Raw genomic sequence first — 9,970 nt, forward strand, 5'->3', positions numbered from 1 at the left:
ATCTTAGTTTGTTGTTTGAACCTAGAATCATTGTCAAGATAACTCTTCCTTAACCATGGCCTATAGTCACAGGTTGTCTATGGTTAGAGATCATCCAATGTGGTCTGGAGTCTCTGAACGTCACACTAAGCCAAAAGTATCTGTTTGCTTCTGTGCCACACTGTGCTGAAAGGACAGAGAAAGGAGCAAAGTGGGTGTGAGCTCCTCTCTGAGGCCCAGCTACTTTGTGTGCTCCCAGTTAGTCATAGTTTGGCTTACCATCATGTGTGAACCAGGCCAATGTATTTCCTTTTTTAAAAAAAACTGATTCATATTCACAAAGCTTCGTATCTTTTTGTTTCTTTTTCCCCTGCTGGCCCAAACATGAGCATATTGGTCTCATCTCTTGCCACTTCCTTGCTATGTTTTTCTGTCATTTTCTACAACTTATCCATTTCTCCCTCTTGCTTAATTTTCTCCAATTTTAAATACAGATCAAGTTTGGAGCCGTTCCTCTGGAGCCATTCATTTGCCAACTATTCTGTAAATGAATATTTTGTACCTTCCATCTAACTGAAAAATCAGTTCTAGGTCAGTGTCTGTTTATGGGTATAGGTTGTATCTGGGACTGACTCTACCATTTCTATAGCTATACACTGGTTTCTTTAGACATTGTTACCCTGACACTCTCAAAGCATGTTCTTGATCTACAAAGTGCCTCTTTCTGTAATAATTGTTCCTAGTCTCATTGATAGGTTGCACCAGTATTTCTTGCTTAACTTCATCTGTGGCACAGCTGGATTCTCCATAGACTAGCCTTCTCCATCCAGATGTTCTCCAGATGTTTTGGGTTATAACCAGTGCTTTTTCTGGGGGTACTTAAGGGTACACGGTACAGTTGTACCTTGGTTTTCGAACAGAATGCATTCCAGAAGTCCGTTCCGAAACATTCGGAAACCAAGGCACAGCTTCCGATTGCGCAGGCGCGCCGGAAACAACAGCGGAAGCTGCATTGGACGTTGGACTTCCAAAAAAAGTTCGAAAACTGGAACACTTACTTGATCATTCGGAAGCCAAAACGTATAAGTACCAAGGCGTTCGACAACCAAGGTACGACTGTACCAGCACCTTTTTCCCCCAAATGTTAAAAGTGTGGCACTTACTTTAACAATTACATGGTGAGTATCAGCATCTTTTTTCGGGGGGGGGGGGAGCACTGGTTTTAATTCCCATTATCCCTGACCATTGGACCTACTTGAGTGGGTTTGATGGCAGTTATAGCCCAAAATGCACTCCTTTATTTCCAACCCAAGTTCCTCTTCTCCTTCTTCAGTCTCTACTTGGGCAAGATGTTATCTGCTCCCATGCTCAAAGATAAATATTTTGCCCTTATGGCATCTGGGCATAAGATGGAGGAAAATGCTAAGAAGAGTGAAAGTTGAATACAAAACCTCTCTTCCACCACCACACCCCAAGCTCTCTCTGCATACTTCTTTGTGCAAACACAGCACATAAATTGACTTTGGTCTCTACAGCTTCAGCTCGTCTGTTTTTTGCCTTATGGGGCCTATAGTTGGGAGTCCTGCATTTACACTGGTTCCCATGTTTCTGTCTCTGCTCACACAGTATTTTTGCAAATACTGTACTTTGCTATTCTATCTCTTGGTAGTCTTAAAGATGCAGACTAGTATTTGCTGCAGTAGCACACTCTATCCTCCAGACCTATCTTAACACACCATTATAGACAGACATAAAAAGCTTATTGCAAGACTTACCAATCCTAGAGTTCTTCCTGCGGCAAAGGCGTTCAGGATCACTTGAGAAGATACACAGGGCTGCATGCAACTCCTAAGGATGGCCCAGTCCTTTTTATGCCTGTTTTGGACAGAAATCCAAATGCAAGGGTTATACTCCGTATGTGATTAGTTACATCCAAACGGTAGAATGCCATGTTATCAAATATGTTGACCTGTCTGCAAGTTTTATTCAAAATGCTGGTAAGGGACTGAGGAGCCTAAATAAAGCTTAGGGTTGATCTACCCTGGCACTTGAGGCCTTCATGGGCAATGGGAGCTTAACTCCCTTCCTAAGGGAATGCGGTGGTCCACAATTCTGCCACCTTAGTTATCTGACAAGGTAACAGGCTTATTAGAAGTCAGAGCAGACCCAAGTCGCACTCCTAGCAGGCAGAAGCATGTCTATGACAAGTATAGGTCAGGTTTTTCTCATACCCACCCCACCATGACGGCCCAGTTCCTGTAGCCCATCTCCAGGATACAAGGCTATCCTGAATGCTTTTGCCTTGCCCCTTCCGGTGATGCTAAAAGTCTTGTGCTAGTATGCATACAATCCTGCATTTTATGTATTTAAATTGATAACTGTGGCTTGGCTTGATTTATTTCTTCATACATCCACACTTTCTCTGGCACAACATGAATGTTTTATTTCATACGATAAACAGTGGTTTCTAAGGTACGGTGAGAATGTAAAGGAACTAATAGGAGGGCACTAATAGGAGGTACATGCTACAATAAAAGAGTATATATTCCATTGTGGCCAAGTAACATATGCTCTTTTTTTTTTAGAGTTAATTACATCTCCCCCCCCCCCCCCCCCGTAACAGTCTTTGTCACTCATTACTGTTAAACTGCTCAGAGAGGGTGAGGACAACTCACTTTGTACCTCCTAGTTCTAAAAGCACATTCCAGACATGAGTAAGTCTTTATAAAATAAAACACTTTGATTTGCTAGGAAAACCCCTTGTCCTCTTTTCTTTCGTCTCTACCATGTGTTCAGTCATTTCTACTGTTTTATTTTGGGTGGTTTTAATTGGCAAACATGTTAATCTCAAAACCAGAAGGCTGCTTTTTATTAAATTTGATCTTGACATCTAGATTTGTTTCGTAACACTTCTGTGGAATGACATAAGGCGGGAGACAAACTTGATCCCCACTGCAAGTGCCTAAAGAGAAGCTTAAGAGAAGACCTTCAACTGTAATATGGAGTCCTCCACCCATTAGGCCAGCTAAAGAAGAGCTTTGTGTTCATAGTAGCTGGGTGCATTGTATTGCTGCTTTGCAGAGAAGGGAGTCGGGGCATAACTTTCTGGCTACGCTGACATTAAACCTGTAAAGATGGTGGTGGTGCTGTGTTGATGCCATTCTGCTTCTGGAGCTAAGTAGGCCCAGCCCCTGTATGTATGTTTGCCTGGGTGGGAAACCCAGTGGGAATCACACAGAAGCTGCCAAGTATAACAAACATAAAAGGCTAAAACTGCAGAGACATGCTTCTTCAGTATCCGACAGATGGAGCACGACACTCGAGAGAAGGAAATCTTATTTTAAAACTCACAACTTTAAAAAGTTTGCAAAGTAGTGGGAAGCTGTGGCAAGAAGTCATGGCAATTCATGCAATGATCTAAATGAGCAGCTGGCACTTGAGCGCCACAGCCTGTAAATGTTTACATGTTTAGAAGAGTTAAGCACAATGCCTTACTGCACACATTTCCCCATACAGTGGTACCTCTGGTTATGTACTTAATTCATTCCGGAGGTCCGTTCTTAACCTGAAACTGTTCTTAACCTGAAGCGCCACTTTAGCTAATGGGGCCTCCCACACTGCCACCACACGATTTCTGTTCTCAACCTGAAGCAAAGTTCTTAACCCAAGGTACTATTTCTGGGTTAGCGGAGTCTGTAACCTGAAGCGTATGTAACCCGAGGTACCACTGTACTAGCCTGCCCATAAGAACGTAAGAGGAGGCTATGCGGTCGGGCCAGTGGCCCAGCCAGTCCGTCATCCTGTTGTTAACTGTGGCCAACCAGGTGCCTGTGTGAAGCCTGCAAGCTGGACATGAGCACAACAGCACTCGGTCCACCTGTGATTCCCTGCATGATGCCACTGTGGCTAGCAGCTGTTGATAGGCTCATCCTCCATGAATTTGTCTAATTCTCTTTTAAAGCTCCTGAAGTTGGTGGCCATCACTGTCTCTTGTGGAAGTGAGTTCCATACTTTAACTACACACTTCGTAGACTTACAGAACTGTAGATTTGGAAAGGACCATCTAATCCAACCCCCCCTGCAATGTGGGGATCTTTTGCCCAACGTGGGACTTGAACCCATGACCCTGAGGTTAAGAGTCTCATGCTCTACTGACTGAGCTATCCCAGATGCATAAGTACCTTTATTTTATCTGTTGTGAATCTTCAACATTCAGCTTCACTGGATTGTCCACAACTTCTAGTGTTACGGGGGGGGGGGGGACGGACTTACCTCTATCCACTTTCTCTACGCCATGCATAACTTTATAACTGTATCATGCCATCTTTTACTTGCCTTATCTCTAAACTAAAAAGTCCCAAACACAGCAGCCTTTCCTTAAGAGAGGAACCTTTCCTTGAGAGACAGTGTGGTGTAATGGTTAAGAGCGGTAGTCTCGTAATCTGGTGAACCGGGTTCACTTCCCCGCTCCTCCACACGCAGCTGCTGAGTGACCTTGGGCTAGTCACACTTCTCTCACAAGTCTCTCAGCCTCACTCACCTCACAGAGTGTTTGTTGTGGGGGAGGAAGGGAAAGGAGATTGTTAGCTGCTTTGAGACTCCTTAGGGTAGTGATAAAGCGGAATATCAAATCCAAACTCTTCTTAAGGGGAGTTGCTCTGTCCCCAGCTCTACAGAACCCTTTTGAGTTGCGACAGCCAGAACCACAGGCAATTACGTTCCAAGTGTGGTCAAAGCTTAGATTAGCATAGAAGCACTACTACGAGTATTTCCCCCACCCTTGTAAAGTAAAAGATCTGGAGGAGTACACTGGATCTTGTCACCTGGACTTCAACAGTGCTGTGAAATAAAGGTTTGTTTTGGTTTCATGCACGTAGATACTGCACCTTTCAATCAAATAGTTTCCAAAGAAGCTCTCATCAGAAAGAAACACTAATCAAAATTAGCCCAGATCCTTACAAAATCAGACATAACTCAAAACAAGTAGGATCAGCAGTTAAAAGCAGTAGGTTAAAGCATTTTAAAAACTTTAAAAAAAAAAAAAAGCCTTGGAGAATTAAAAAAGGGTTAGACATCAGCTTCTTGGGGGTAAGCTACCGTTGTCAGAAACAGGATACTGAAGTTGATGAAATGCAGAGTTGGTTTGGTAACACATTTACTTCTGCCACCCAAATGATAAGACATAAAACAGACCCTGTCAGGACTGCAACAAATTGCAGACAGACAGCTACTCAGGCCTGCCTATGTATTCCTAGGAGATGCCTCTTTCCCGTTTGCAGGCAATGCTTATGTCTCTCTTATGCCACAGATACCGGGCCAAAATTACTCCATGAATAGATATTCTCACCGTGCATTGTCCTGACAGACAAATTTAGGTCACAGCCACTTTAGGGGAAAGGTCGTGGCCCAAGGGCACAATGCCTTCTGTACACGTAGAAGGGTCCCGTGTTCAATCCTTTACAGTTCCAGCTTCAAGGGGCCCTGGTCATGGCAGGGCTGGGAAATAGATTTTGCCCTGCCAGCCAAGGATGACATTTTGTTGGCTAGAGGGAGCAGTGGTTTGATAAGCCATGGTAGCTTCATAGGAGCATCTCTGTCCTGCCAAAAAAAAAAAGGGGGGGGGGACTGAGGACCACAAATTGGGGAAAGGCTCCAGGCTAGATCCTTTGGCATAACCAGACATAGCTAGGAAAGAGCTGTGGAACCCTGGACAGCAGCTGCCAGTCTGTGATGACAATACCGAACTAAATGTCCCAAATTGACTCGGTGATTTGATTGCAGCTCTTAAGGAAAGGGAATATACTGCTGTATTTTATTTTACTTCATTTTTTGCTTTTTTACTACTTTACTTTAGTTTTAATGCATTATTTTTCCTCAAAGTCCTTTTGAGTCCCCTCTTCACCACTCCACAAATCCCATTAGTGTATTTTTTTACAGTGATGGGAAGATACCCCACTGAGAACAAACATTTAATCTCTTCTACTGTTCCATTACTTGCTTATTCACCCACCCACTTCTGAAAGAGATTTACGGAGCACTTTTAAAGTAAACCTTAGCATGTTACAACCCTGAGTACTGTGGTAACTTGCTAAACTTGACTGCCATAGCCACAGATGCTCTAGGAAAGACGAAAGAGATCTAGGCGGGGGGGGGGGGGACGCGAAACGGAGCTCTGATGCTGGACTCCAGTTGAAGAGCAAAACCTCAAGACTGCACTTCCTCCCCAAACAATGCTGACACCGAGCTGCAAAGGAAGCGATTTCGACTGACTTAATGTTCTTGTGCTTCTTACCCAAATGAGGCCTGACGAATGGACTATGTATGACTCAGTGGTAGAACGCATGCCTTATAAACCGATGGTCCTGGAGTTCAATCCCTGGCACCTCCCCTTATAAGGGTCAATTAGTAGGTGATGAGGAAAACCTCTGCTTTAGAAGCTGAAAAGTAACCCAGCATGGCTGGTGGGAGTTGTACTCCAGCACCTGGTGAAGGGCACAGGAAAGCCTACAGTAAATAATACTGATCTAGGTAAGCTATGGTGCTGGAGGAGACTCTTGAGAGTCCCATGGACTGCAAGAAGATCAAACCTCTCCATTCTTAAGGAAACCAGCCCTGAGTGCTCACTGGAAGGACAGATCCTGAAGCTGAGGCTCCAATACTTTGGCCACCTCCTGAGAAGAGAAGACTCCCTGGAAAAGACCCTGATGTTGGGAAAGATGGAGGGCACAAGGAGAAGGGGACGACAGAGGACGAGATGGCTGGACAGTGTTCTCGAAGCTACCAGCATGAGTTTGACCAAACTGCGGGAGGCAGTGGAAGACAGGAGTGCCTGGCGTGCTCTGGTCCATGGGGTCATGAAGAGTCGAACACGACTAAACAACAACAAAGGTAAACTAATACTGAGCCAGGCTGCCAGCCACAATGGCTATGCTCAGCCTACACAATTGGAGGCAGTAATGCTTCTGAATACCAGTTGCTGGAAGCCACAGGAGTGGAGAGTGTGATTGTGCTTTAATCCTGCTTCCCCATTGAGGCATCTGGTTGGCCACTGCGAGAAGAGGATGCTGGGCCATTGCTCCTGGTCCAGCAGGCTATTCCTGCGCTCTTGTGAGCAATGGCCTGGCTGAGTAGGAGACAGCATCTTTTTGTTGCTCCTGCTTTGTAATCTGTACATCCTCTGCACAAGTTTACTCTGATACGAATCTTTAACCTTCACTTTTATTGTGGCAATTTAGGGTGGAGCACCTAAGGGGAGCTTGCATAACTTGACAAGAAAGATTTGCTTTTGCTGCGAAAGCTCACTAAAGTGAAACATCCTATCCCGTTGGTCCGTCTGGGCTTGAAAACTTGGATCACTCTCTTTTGTGCAGTCCAAGCCTTTGATCCATTGTTCGCTCGAGCCATATATCTGAACTGGTGGACGCAGAGCCAGAGAGGCCTGGAGGCTTTTCCAGCCATTGATATGCTTTAAAAGGAGAGCAGTCAGGATGCTTAGCTTCGCTCCTTTCCAAAACAACAGCTATCACAACAAATGGCTGGCCTGCTCCAAGAGCTGTTAAGTCAGTTAAAAGGGTTCTGTTAATAACTCTTTCTTTTCCCACCGTACAAACTGAAGCACACAGCAAGGCCAGGTATTTTGACAGGTCAACTTCACCTGCTGCAATTAACGCAAAACAATTCAGTACAGTGGAACCTTGGTTGTCAAACTTAATCCGTTCCGGAAGTCCGTTCCAAAACCAAAGCGTTCCAAAACCAAGGCACGCTTTCCCATCAAGAGTAATGCAAAATGGATTAATCCATTCCCGACTTTTAAAAACAACCCCTAAAACAGCCATTTAACATGAATTTTACTAGCAAGACCATTGATCCATAAAATGAAAGCAATAAACAAAGTACTGCGGTCACATAGTCAATCAGTAGCTGAACTAGGTTCCACACAGTAACACACACAAAAGAGCCGCAAAAACAAACAGAGCTTAGTGTAACACTCAAAATGGAAGCATGGAACCCAAAAGGGAAGTGTGGCACTCAAAATGGAAGCATGGAACCCAAAACAAAAGTTTTGGCACTCAAATCGGAAGCGGCGCACGTTTGGCTTCCAAAAAAAGGTTGCAAACTGGAACACTTTGCAGTGCTTGGGTTGCAAGTTGTTTGAGTACCAAGGCGTTGGAGAACCAGGGTACCACTGTATAGAGGGAATGTACATCTGGAGTGGTTTGGGCCTTACCATCAGCTTGACAAAGACCAACATCCTGGGTCAGAACATCCCCAGCACTCTACACATCAACATTGGCAACCACATGCTTGAGGTGGTAGATGATTTTGTCTGCCTGGATTCCAGCATAACCAACAACCTTTCCATTGATGCTGAGCTAGACCAAGCATATTGGCAAGGCAGCTACAGCAATGGCTCACCTCTCCGAAAGAGTATGGGAGAATGTGATTCTAATGTCCAATACCAAGATGAAGGTCTACCAGGTTTGTGTGTTGAGCATGCTTGCTTTATGAAAGTGAGTCGTGGGCAACTTAAACCTGCCAGGAGCGATGCTTGAATGTGTCAGGACTATTTTGGGCATCACATAGCAGGACAGGGTCTCAAACAAAGATGTGTTCTCCCAAGTCCACATTCCCAGCATGTTTGCACTTCTGTGATGCTTATGCTGGCTTGATCATGTACACAAAATGGAAGGTGGCAGGATCTGCAAGGATGTGCTCTATGGGGAGATGGCTTCAGACACTAGGTCTGTTGGCAAACTAATTCTGTTACAGAGATGTCTGGAAACAGGACATGAAGGCTGCCAACATCAACCCCGCTGTGTGGGAATCCCTTTCAGATGACCTCAAAGCCTGGAGACAATCACTCAGGTGATGTATCCACAGCAGTGCCCAAAGGAGGAATGACTGCTGGGAGGAGTGCAGAAGGAAGAAACACATGGTACACCTGCATCAGCACAACTGCACCCCTTCATCTGCCCTGGCTGCAACAAAACATGTCTCTCCATATCAGTCTATACAGCCACAGCAGGTGCTGCAACCTTCCAACAGTTGGACTCTCATCTCCAAAGGCACACTCTTCCATTGTCTCCTGAGACAGATGGATGCCAATGACAAATTGCAGGGGGACCCAGTCATTAACTATGTAACAAAGTTGAGGAAAGCAATAGAGATGGTTTTCTTGCTCTAAACAAGCTGGTAGCTTAGAAAACAACAACTGAGAGAGAGAGAGAGAGAGAGAGAGAGAGAGAGAGAGAGAGAGAGAACACACACACACCCCAAACATACCCTTTCATTAGAGATCCTCCCAAAAAGCAATCTTTGCCGACACTTTCTTGCAATAGATAAAAAGAATCTACTCAGCAGTTAAGAGAGAGGCAGTTAATAGGTGTAATCTTCTGAGTGAGTCTCAAACTCAGATTTAAAACTGGTTCATTTTACAGCAGGAAACCAATCAGGAAGGAAATAGCTGGCTCCTTGCAATGGCGGCAGTGCCACTACCCAACAGTGAGGTGTCCCCAGTATGACAGCACAGATTGAGCTTTGGTAGGAGATGGCTACCAGCTATTGTGTTGCAGTCAGCGCTAGCAGCAGTGTCAAGACTGTCAGTGCTTGTTCTGCCACATGGGGCCATCTTTCTGCTCCCTTGCATTCCGTCTGCACTTCAAACCAGTAATTAGTGCCAATCTTCTATGGTACGTTGCTCAGAATCCCTCTTCCCATCTCATCTCCTTGGCAGGCAGTATGGCTCCTATGACCTTCAGCCCGTGTTGGGAGATGGTACACTAATGTGTGACGTGGTGTATGTATTCAAAAGCCTTGCCCCCGCCACGCAGCCCACGCCTCTTGTTTCAGCGTCTTTGTAAGCCAAACATGAGAGAGGAGTTCAGAGACATCAACAATTCAAACTGTAAGAGGCACCCTGGGAAGCGCTTCTTCAATCAATATGCATGGTAGCTTCTTTATTTGGGAGGGTTGTTATACTGCCAGTCCGGCG

This window comes from Podarcis muralis, chromosome 12, assembly GCF_964188315.1.
Source record: "Podarcis muralis chromosome 12, rPodMur119.hap1.1, whole genome shotgun sequence".
In the NCBI taxonomy this organism is placed as follows: Eukaryota; Metazoa; Chordata; class Lepidosauria; order Squamata; family Lacertidae; genus Podarcis; species Podarcis muralis.